A 10566-nucleotide genomic window follows, 5' to 3' on the forward strand; every position below is an offset into this window, starting at 1 on the left:
ATGGGGTTTTTTGTGCCCAATGACAGTGCCACAACAGGCCATTATATGAACTTTCAGGAAGTCAGGATTTCCTACTGGCTTCAGACACTATTGGCTTCACTGCCCCCCTGATCCCAACCTAATTGGACCAAGCTCTTTTGATATTGCTCATTAAATCACCTTCTCCAGTGTGCTACACAATCTATGCAAAAACCCGTGATTTCTCGCGTTTAGAGCTTAAACCCTCCTATGCCAAACCCGATAAATCTCGGGTTTCGTTGATTTCTATTATTCCAGAATTAATATACTATTATATTTACCGTATGATTACACGCTCAGATTGAGGTGATATGGGGTGAGAGACGATGTTAGGAGCTCAATAAAAATGATTGCGACCCCCCGGTTAGGATAGATGCTAGATTAGGGTCCCGAATCTGACTCAAAAATGTCCGATTACTACTTGCGTTCACGGGGGCAAATCACGGGGTCTTGTTCGCGGCTATTTTCATGCATTCTGTTGGCACTTGTTCCAGAGCACTGACTCCAATGGTGGCATGGATTCGGTTAGAGCCACAAATACAAACAAACAGATTTCAGGCCATGTCTCATTCGACTCAAAACCCTTTAACATATCTTGTCAGCTGTTAGACGGTTTAGCATGACGTTTAGAATGGTCTGGGAGCGAGAAGGGAACAAGATAATCCCATTCCAAGCCATCCACAAGATATCTCGTGGAAGGCAATTATTACCGTCTTGGCCAACCATGACAAATCACTGCTAGAGCTGTATAAATCTTCTATTATGGGGGTCCCTGGCATATCTTTTCAAACGGGGGTTAATTAGTGTCAATTTGGGGGTCCTTGACATGAAAAGGTTTGGGAACCACTGGTATAGAGGGTTTAAGTGGTTAGTTGACGAGGGAACAATTCTAACACTTTACCACCTGCCTTATTGCTGCTTGAATTAATGTTAAGTGCCAAGTGGGTAAAATAAGCATATTAAATAATTTTTTTGAATTAATGCGTTTTGTGAGGGGGAAAAAATACTAACCTCTTAAACTCTATAACGATTATTAATGTGCCCAAAACAGGGCTGGCATTGCATACTTGGTCTTTTATTGAGACTGGTAGATATGTAGACAGGCACGGTTGAGGAGAATAGATTATGTTGTGTGATCTAAAGGAAATTGAAAATGATATGCATTTTGTTTAGTTTTTGCCCATTCTATACAACTCTATCAGGCAGAGACTTTTTAATAAGGTGGATGCAAATTATGGATTTGTGTGGTTGGATGACTAGGAGAAACTGAAACGTCAATTTTTCCATTTGCCTCATTTCTTGAAAAGGCCTGGTCAATGAGGAGGGCCATTTACATGTAAAATGGCATTGTCTTATTTGTTTTCCTTTTGTAAAAATACTGTACGTATATGTGTTTATGTTGTGTACAGTATGTAATAAGACGTAATATGAACATTGTAATGTCAGTTGTTTTCTATTTCTTTTTGTTAAATGTGTCATATAATCCCATATGGGATGGGCCAAAGTGGCATGACACGGAAATAAAAATGTCATTCATTCATTCGATCATTCATTCATTCTCCAGAGTGGCCTCCTATACAATAAGCAAGGTAATTACATACATAGAATGCAGAGAGACAGTGTAGCGCCTCAGAGACTTAATAGAATAATACAGTAGAATACTTAATTGACCCTGGGGTCCCCCAGGGCTCTGTACTAGGGGCCATCCTTGTTCCTTCTAATCTACACCATATCTCTTCACCCAAAACAGTCTATAATCTACAACGTGTCGCAACGCGCTTCATGTGAGCTCGTAGATCAGCTATTTTCACCGAATGTTTGCTCCAGAATAGGTATGCTGTGTGGTGCACGCGGTCAAATGAAACTGTCTCCTAACATCAAAGAACATAACAATGATTTTAAGAGACAGGGTGGCCTAAGGTGTGAGATAGTCAGGAAACATATGGTAACACTTGGTAAAGATCTAAAAGAAAGGAGCGAGCTGGATTAGAGTATGAAATTCAAGCACGTGTCTCTTTTTTATAATTTTCTCAGTTTTTTCTGTCAAACTTTCACGCACGCACGCGAGCGTGCACACACGCACGCACGCATGCACACACACACACACACACACACACACACACACACACACACACACACACACACACACACACACACACACACACACACACACACACACACACACACACACACACACACACACACACACACACACACACACACACACTCCTTTCTCTTTTTCCTCCAATCTATCCTCCTCCAAGTATGTACTGTTTCACTTTTTCACAAGGTCCACATCATCATTTTTCCCTCCCTCCTCTCTCTCATTCTCCCCCCTCCCACACTGTTTGCCTGTAGCACAGCTTGTCTGGATACTTGGGTTTTGGAACACATGCAGTCCCAAATGTAATGTCCAAAGAAAACACTGTGGATTCAAAAGCATGGAAAAAGGAAAAGAAAGGGGCAGGACGCAGTGCAAAGACATGTTTCACTAACTGTAATATCGTTTTTTTGGGGGGTAGCCTACACAGATGTGACTGTTTGCACTTGATAAGGGACTCCGCTGCTTTGTTTCAACGCTCAGAAAAGGACTGATTATGGGTACAATTTATTTTTAGACTGTAGACTTGGTTTGTGGGTAATTTTACACCTAAATGAAGTGAGAGGGGGAAATCTGATACCACAGCACTGAGTCCCTCCTACCTCCCCCAGACACAAATCAAATTGCTCCTGCATCTGATCTGACTGAGCACAAATGCTTGCCTAAAATGTCATTGCAGTTACAAGTGTACAAGCTCAATGTACAAGCTAATAAAACAATGCTACAACATTCATCTCAGAAGAAATGATCGGAATTAGAGTAATTTATTTGTACTGTACTGTGTTTTGTGATATCACTAGGCCATACAGTATAAGCCCAGCATGCATGTTGTGTAATAGGTGAATGCAGTGATTAAGCCAATTGCGGAAACAAGTACATTACATCAAAGCATAATGAATTAACAGTTACAGCAGTGTTGATTTGGACGGCAAATTTAGATTTTAGTTTTAGCCATATAGTCTCTTGGATTTAATTTAGTTTTAGTCACATTTTAGTCAACTGGAATGTTTTAGTGTTAGTCTTGTCACGGTCCGTGATGTGTTATGTTTTCTTGTGTAGCCTACCCTGTTCTTGGTTGGTTTTTGTTATTGTTTTACATTTCTGTTGTGTTTTGAAGTATTGTGCTGTTTTCCCTGTGTCTTAGTTCCAGTTTGAGTTTCACCTTTAACTTGTGTACCTTTATTTTGTTTTGTGCCTTCCTGTCTGCCCCTGTAGTTCTGTTCCTGTCTTGTCTCACTAGTCCTGTGATTGCCAGCGTTTCCACCTGTGTCCCCTTAGTTCCCCAGCCATTCCCAGTGTTGATTGTCAGTAGTGTTCACCTGTGTCTAGTTATCCCATGTCTAATGTTAGTTAGTTAGTTTCCACTTGAAAAAAAGGTAGTCGACAAACATTTTTTGTCATAGTAATAGTCGACGAAATCAACACTGAGTTAGAGCAGTGGATCTCAACCTTTCTTTTCCTCTCCAAAATCTTTATACCACTATTTTTGTAACCCATTATTTTCACCCACTTGTCTAATGTAATCCTGGGTGCTACACTCCCTCTGCCAACCTGGGGACACCAATGGACTGACCTCATGCTTCCTTCAATGGAAGAGTAGTCCCAGCCGCTTCTTTTCACCCGCCAGGGGGGAGTTTCCCTGGTTGAACATAGAGCGTGGAAGGAACACGTTATTCCAACCAGTTCCTTTCCCCTCCATCAGGCGTCCCGGCTGGCCAGGGGGAGGCAGTTTAGAGACCAGGATTACTGCATGTTTTTTGTGAGGGTACCTACCCTAGGGGACACGGGGAGAACATGAAAGGCCCTTTTGTGACCTAGAGTATGGGCACTGATGACACGGAGGAGAGAACACGCCCCCAGCGTCCCCAGCAGGAATCGAAACCAGGACCTTCTAGCTGTGAGGCGACAGCATTACCGACTGCACCACCGTGCACCCAGACCTATTTAATACCTACAATTAAATTAAATTAAGAAAAAAAATCAACAAACAATTAAATATAGAGGCAAAAATCACACCCGTGTGAACTGAGTGGTGCAACTCCCCTCTCTCCCTGCCCCCCCCCCCCCTCTCTCTCCCATTGGCAGGCAACAGTGCAGCACTATCTCTCTCTCTCTGTTTCTGGCACAACAGCACTACTTTTGCCCCTACTGGTACTCATAGTAACATAGTCACATACATAGGTTACCACGGACATTGCTGTTTCTTGGAGTGGTTGCACCACTCAAAAAACATTTATAATATATTTATCTGTAGAACCGAGTCAAACAATTTCAAGTGCTTGTCAGGGTAAAATGGTTCTCCAATTCAAATATGATTATTTGGGGGGGGGGGCAGCCTGTGGTTAACCAAGGACGTTTGCAGGTAATGCTTGACTCTCAATATCCTACTGCTGCTTGTGGTTAGCAAACGGCAGGTAAGGGCTACCTATAGCGCTCACAGAATGACAGGATTCAGAAACACATTATAGTCCACATGGAAAGCGTGTTTAGCAGCTAAACAAATATAAAATACCAAATATTCATACAGTACAGTATGTTTCACGTGTAGGCCAGGCCTATACTAAAAGCCCCCCCCCCCCCCGGTTTCTATACAGGTACGACAAACATACTCCTGGGCAGTCTTTGTTTTGTTATAGAACTAAATAGAGCTCATAGGAACAGTAGGGGGGTTCCATAGAACAAGATCATTTTAATTGACTAATGAGCTAAGTGCGCTGGCTTCATGCTAGCACTCTGTTAGTTACACACTGCCCTGCGATGAGCTTATACTGCTTGGCTTCAGGTGCTTTATGTTTCCTGTTGAACCCTCAGAGTTGCATAGCCTGCTGGGCTGTGGGAGAAATTGTTCCGTTTAACCTGTACAGAAAATAAAAGGGCCTCAATGAGTATACTGACAAGCAACAGATGGGAAAATTTCCATGTAAAGATATCACAACAAAAATAAGTATACAGTCAAGTAAATGGGCACTGAGGGCATGGAGGGCATAGTTGCATGTAATTTTAAATGTCAGACCCATTATTGTTTGACTTTGTCTTCTACCTGGAGCTAGCCAATGCTATCCAGATGCTCTGGATATAGGTGGGTCATTGGTCCCAGGCCTAGAAGAAGTCGAATTAGTTTGTTTTGGGAGATTTGGAGCTTATATTCTTCTGTGCCATTGAGATGTTAGAGAACCAGGATGTGCAAGCATATTAAAAAATGAGCAGTATGAGGGCCCCAGCTAAAGTCCACTCCTGAGAGCCCTTTTGTTAACAAAAGAGGACAAAAAAAATCTCTCCATCCACTACCATTGAAATAACGTGTTTTTCAGTTGCTTCATATTGATATCCTGTGCGTTGAATTGTTATTTTAAACATGGTGTCAGTAAAAAGGAACATCACAGGTGCAACATGGTGACAGGGCATATCATGTTTGTTTTTAGTTTTTTCCAAAAATGATGTTTTAGCAAATTCAACATAAACAAGGCGGAACCAGGGCAGAACAAGGCAGAAAGAGCCTGCTGGTTAGTCAGTCAGGGACCAATCAGAAGTCTCACAATGTCACGGTCTGTGACTTGTTATGTTTTCTTGTGAATACCCTGTTCTTGTTTTTTGTTATTGTTTTACCTCTTGTTCCTGTGATTTTTGAAGTATTGTGTTTTCCCTGTGTCTTAGTTCCAGTTTGAGTTTCACCTTTAACTTGTGTACCTTTTATTTTGTAGTATTGTTTTGTGCCTTCCTGTCTGCCCCTGTAGTTCTGTACCTGCCTTGTCTAACCTGTATTGTGATTAGTCTTTGTTTTCCACCTGTGTCCTCTTAGTCCCCCAGCCAATCCCTGTCTTGATTTTGAGTTTTGTGTCACCTGGGCCTAGTTAGTCTGTGTCTATTTATACCCTCCTGTTGGTTCAGTTCCCTTGCTCGTTCGTCACTTAATGTCGGTAGTGTTCAGCTCTTCATGTATCCATGATTTAACTCCTAGTGTATTCCTGATACTTCTAGTTCTTTGTATTCCTTGTGTTGTTTTTTTGGAATAAAACTCTTGCATTGAAGCTCATCTGCCTGCGCCTATCTGTCTGCAATTGGGTCCTAAAAGCTCCTGCCTTTGCACTGTGACACACAAAGGGTGAATTAGTAGCCCAAACCCCAGATGACCTAATGGTTCTATATGGTTCATATGGCTTCAGCCTGTCTGAGATGTAGCTGGGCCCAGATAGTCACAAACAGATTTATAGAAGTAACAACATTTTAAAATCAATTCTCTGGGATACTGGTAGCCAATGTAAGGATTTTAGGACTGGTGTAATATGGTCATATTTCCTAGTTTTCGTCAGCACCCTAGCAGCTGCATTTGAGACACGGAACCATGACCATTTGATGACATTTATAGCCTCTCAGACCCCAAAACGTTGAATATGTTGTTGTCTTTGAATAAGATGTCTTTGAATTCCATGCTGTATTGATGTTGGTTCCATTATAGGAGAGATAACAGGCAAACACACTGTTATCTCTCTGACCGCAATGTAGGTATTGTGTTAGTATGTGTGTTTGTAGGGTTTACATGTGTGTATGCCATTAGAGGTGTGTGTGTGTGTGTGTGTGTGTGTGTGTGTGTGTGTGTGTGTGTGTGTGTGTGTGTGTGTGTGTGTGTGTGTGTGTGTGTGTGTGTGAAGAAGCGGTTGCATCCGGTCATGCCTGGTTGATCGGGGTCATCAGGGCCTCCTCTGAGGACAGAGAGCCCCGTAAAGCCTGGAGGTCAGCGCTCCAAACTCCCCCCTGGGACCTGCTGTGGCTCTGTGTGTTTGTGTGTATGTAGACATACATGCATCCATAGTGTGTTGGTATATGTCTACTATACCGTACTAGTGTACATACAACATGTGTCTGAGCGCCTGTGTGTGTATGTCCGTGTTTGTTAATGCATATGTGCACATACGTGTGTGTGTGTGTGTGTGTGTGTGTGTGTGTGTGTGTGTGCGTGTGTGTCTGCGGAAACTGCCGCCGCGCGCACCTGGAACACATTACACGCTTACAGAGCCATGTGGCGGGCACATGAGTCTTAAAGTGGCAGGAACTGACTTTCCCACATCGCGGGCATTAGTAAAAGCCTGCGTCCCCCGCTGGGCTGTGCCATTTACACACTGCATGGCCTGATGACATCATCGCCCGCTGGCCGAGGTGACCCTCTTGTTGACGTCCTACGGCTGGGCGAATACCTCAAGCTATAATATGCCATCATAAAGCAGCAGGTATACACTTTGTTATCCACAGTGTATGGCTACTGCAGTGAGGACAGGACAGAAGGGATTGTTGTTATCGCAATGTACTGTAAATGAAACCGTCTTGGATTGAAGGGCTAGATGGGCTTTCTTAATGCCTATTACAGTATAGGCATAGAAAATGACAAGAATAGAGAAATAGCTGGTTTAGTTTTGGTCTGGGAAAGCATGCTTAACTCAACTGTAGGAGTACTGGAGGAGTTAGTATGTAGGCCACAATTTCCAGCATGGTTACTGGCGTGTGTGTGTGTGTGTGTGTGTGTGTGTGTGTGTGTGTGTGTGTGTGTGTGTGTGTGTGTGTGTGTGTGTGTGTGTGTGTGTGTGTGTGTGTGTGTGTGTGTCTGTGTGTGTGTGTGTGTGTGTGTGTGTGTGCGTGCGTGCGTGCGTGTGTGTGTGTGTGTACACATGTATACGTGAGTATGTGTGTATGTAAAATGTATACGAGTGTGTACTGACCTACCCTTTCTGGTTACATTTGAAGGTTTGGCTGATGATGCCAGAAATTCCAGTGGAGAATTGCAGACAGTTTTATTTTTTTTCCTCCCAGTTTCCTTTGTCTAGTCCCTCCCCCTTTCTTTTTCTCTTTCTCTCTCACTCCCCCCCCCCCTTCTCTCTCTCTCTCTCTGTCTCCTACGAGTGCTCCATGGAAAATCACAGTCATAGCAAATGTGAATTACAGATCTGCTAGTCTGCTCGAGACGTCCTCTTACTCAGTCACAGACAAAGGAATTACAGACGAGGAGAGTTTTACGTGGCCCTCAGCCGCAGTTCTTTTGTGTCTCAAAGCAGCTTTGACTTGTGTCGACTCTTTGTTGCCAGGTCCGCAATTACAGTTAATGGAGTAATTCTGATGTATGTGTGTTAGTTATTTAATCTAAAATAGATCCATGCGCTGTTAACAAGCAACTCACTTATTTCCATCTGCATAATTAGACAGGTACAGTGAATTTGTAAATGTGTACAGTACACGGCAGCTGTACAGTCATGACGTGACTCTCACATGTGTTATACAACTAATTATCAAACATGTTAGAAGCCAATAAGTCAATTACCTACTTGGTAACACCAAATACTTAAAACATTATAAGATTGTGTGCACCCACCCACCCAATTTTCATATACAAACGTAATGCCCTACTCTAGCAAAGTGAGTTCTTTAAAGAAGACATGCATGCAAGAACATATACACCCCACCCCCCTCTCTGCCCCCTCTACGCATGTTTATAAGACAGAGAGAGAGAGAGAGGAAGAGAGAGAGAGAGAGAGAGAGAGAGAGAGAGAGAGAGAGAGAGAGAGAGAGCGAAAGGGCCTGGAAACTTGGGAGAAGAAGAAAAAGGACGGATAAAGATACAGAGAAGTGTGCGAGTGCACATGTGTGTATGTGTGTGTGTGTGTGTGTGTGTGTGTGTGCGTGCGTGCGTGCGTGCATGCGAGAGAGAGGGAGAGAGAGAGGGAGAGAGAGGGAGAGAGAGAGAGAGAGGGGGAGGGAGAGAGAGAGAGAGAGGGGGAGGGAGAGAGAGAGAGAGAGAGAGAGAGAGAGAGAGGGAGGCAGAGAGAGAGAGAGAGGGGGGGAGAACTGAGGTACAGGGGGGGTGTAAGCATGGAGAAAGCAGTCCATTACATAGCTGAAGCATGAGCACATGCCTGCTGGCTGACGACGTCCCTGTTCAACTATACTGCATCTGGTTAAACTCTCTACTGCCTCTCCTCTCCTCTGCCTTCCACTCTCTCTACTACACTACTCAGTCAGCTCTGAAGCATATGAGCTTGTAGATCAGGTAATTGTGGCTGCACACAGCACCCTCATACGATGAAGTGCAGCAGTGGTTTTCTTTTCAACCCATTTTCACATCAAGGCTATTTATTCGCCATTTGCGCTACACGGCCCACCATTGGGTGAGATTTATTATCCTCTCAGACCCAAGGCAGAATATTTTGTTGTTGTTGGATAAGATTCTGTCCACAATTCCATGCTGTATTGGTGTCGGTACGATAGGAGAGATAACAGGCAAACGTTGATAAAAAATGAACAATTCTTCTACATTCTCTAATTGTGTAGACTTCTTGTAAAGTATAAGTAATGCAGATGTTTAACAATAATGTCACTCTTGAGAATGTAAAATTTGTGTCATTTGACACTCTCAAGAGTTAAAGATCTATAAGGGTCCATTTGGTTCACTTTAAATGAACACGGTGAACCTCACTCAGTTCCTCCTTCCTTTGATTTCTCTCTCTTATCCTCTCATTTGCTCTCGACTATTAATTTCCATCTTGTATGTCCTTTCATTCTCCTATAGCTGCCCCTCTTATTTTGTCAACGTTTCTTGTCTCGTTCCACCCACTCTCTCTCAGCACACTTTTTACTCTCACTTTTCTCATTTCTTTCACTTTGTATAATTGTCTCTGTCATGTCCCTCTTTCTTCTCTCCGTCGCATTCTGTCCACACGCAATGAGATGCACAGCCTCCAAAAGTGCACACTTTATTAAAACACATTTTGTGTGGGAACCCCTTTTGGTGTTAGCATTATGTTATGCTTTAGCTATTGAAAATCACACCCGTGTGAACTGAGTGGTGCAACTCCCCTCTCCCCCCCCTCCTCTCTCTCTCTCTCTCTCTCTCTCTCTCATTAGCAGGCAACAGTGCAGCACGTGCAGCACTCTCTCTCTCTCTCCCTGTTTCTGGCACAACAGCGCCCCTACCGGTACTAATAGCCATTCTGGTGCTCATGGTCACATACATAGGCGGACACATAGGTGAACACTGACATTGCTGTTCCTTGGAGTGGTTGCACCACTCAAAAATAGCAGATCTACAAGCTCATAGCGCGGCACTTGGTGCCGTGCTTGTAAGTTGTAAGTAAAAAAATCGAAGAACGAAACATAGCTATTTCCGAAAACTGTCATTTTTTTATTATTTTTTTTTTTTTTGCGGCTTACGCCTTTTATTGATTTTTTAAGGGACAGATAGTAGGCTGACAGGAAACGGGAGAGAGATGGGGGGATGACATGCGGTAAAGGCCGTGTCGGGTTCGGGAGTCGAACCCGCGGCACACCGCGACTGGATCACCAGTCCGGTGCCCAGACCGTTACGCTACGGCCTGGGCCAAAACTGTCATTTTCAAACAGACATTTTTAGAATCTGATCTCAGATCAAAATGGGTTAAGAACATTTTCTGTTGTTTTGATTTCCC

Source organism: Protomyctophum parallelum, assembly GCF_964188405.1.
Source record: "Protomyctophum parallelum genome assembly, chromosome: 1".
Classification (NCBI taxonomy): Eukaryota; Metazoa; Chordata; class Actinopteri; order Myctophiformes; family Myctophidae; genus Protomyctophum; species Protomyctophum parallelum.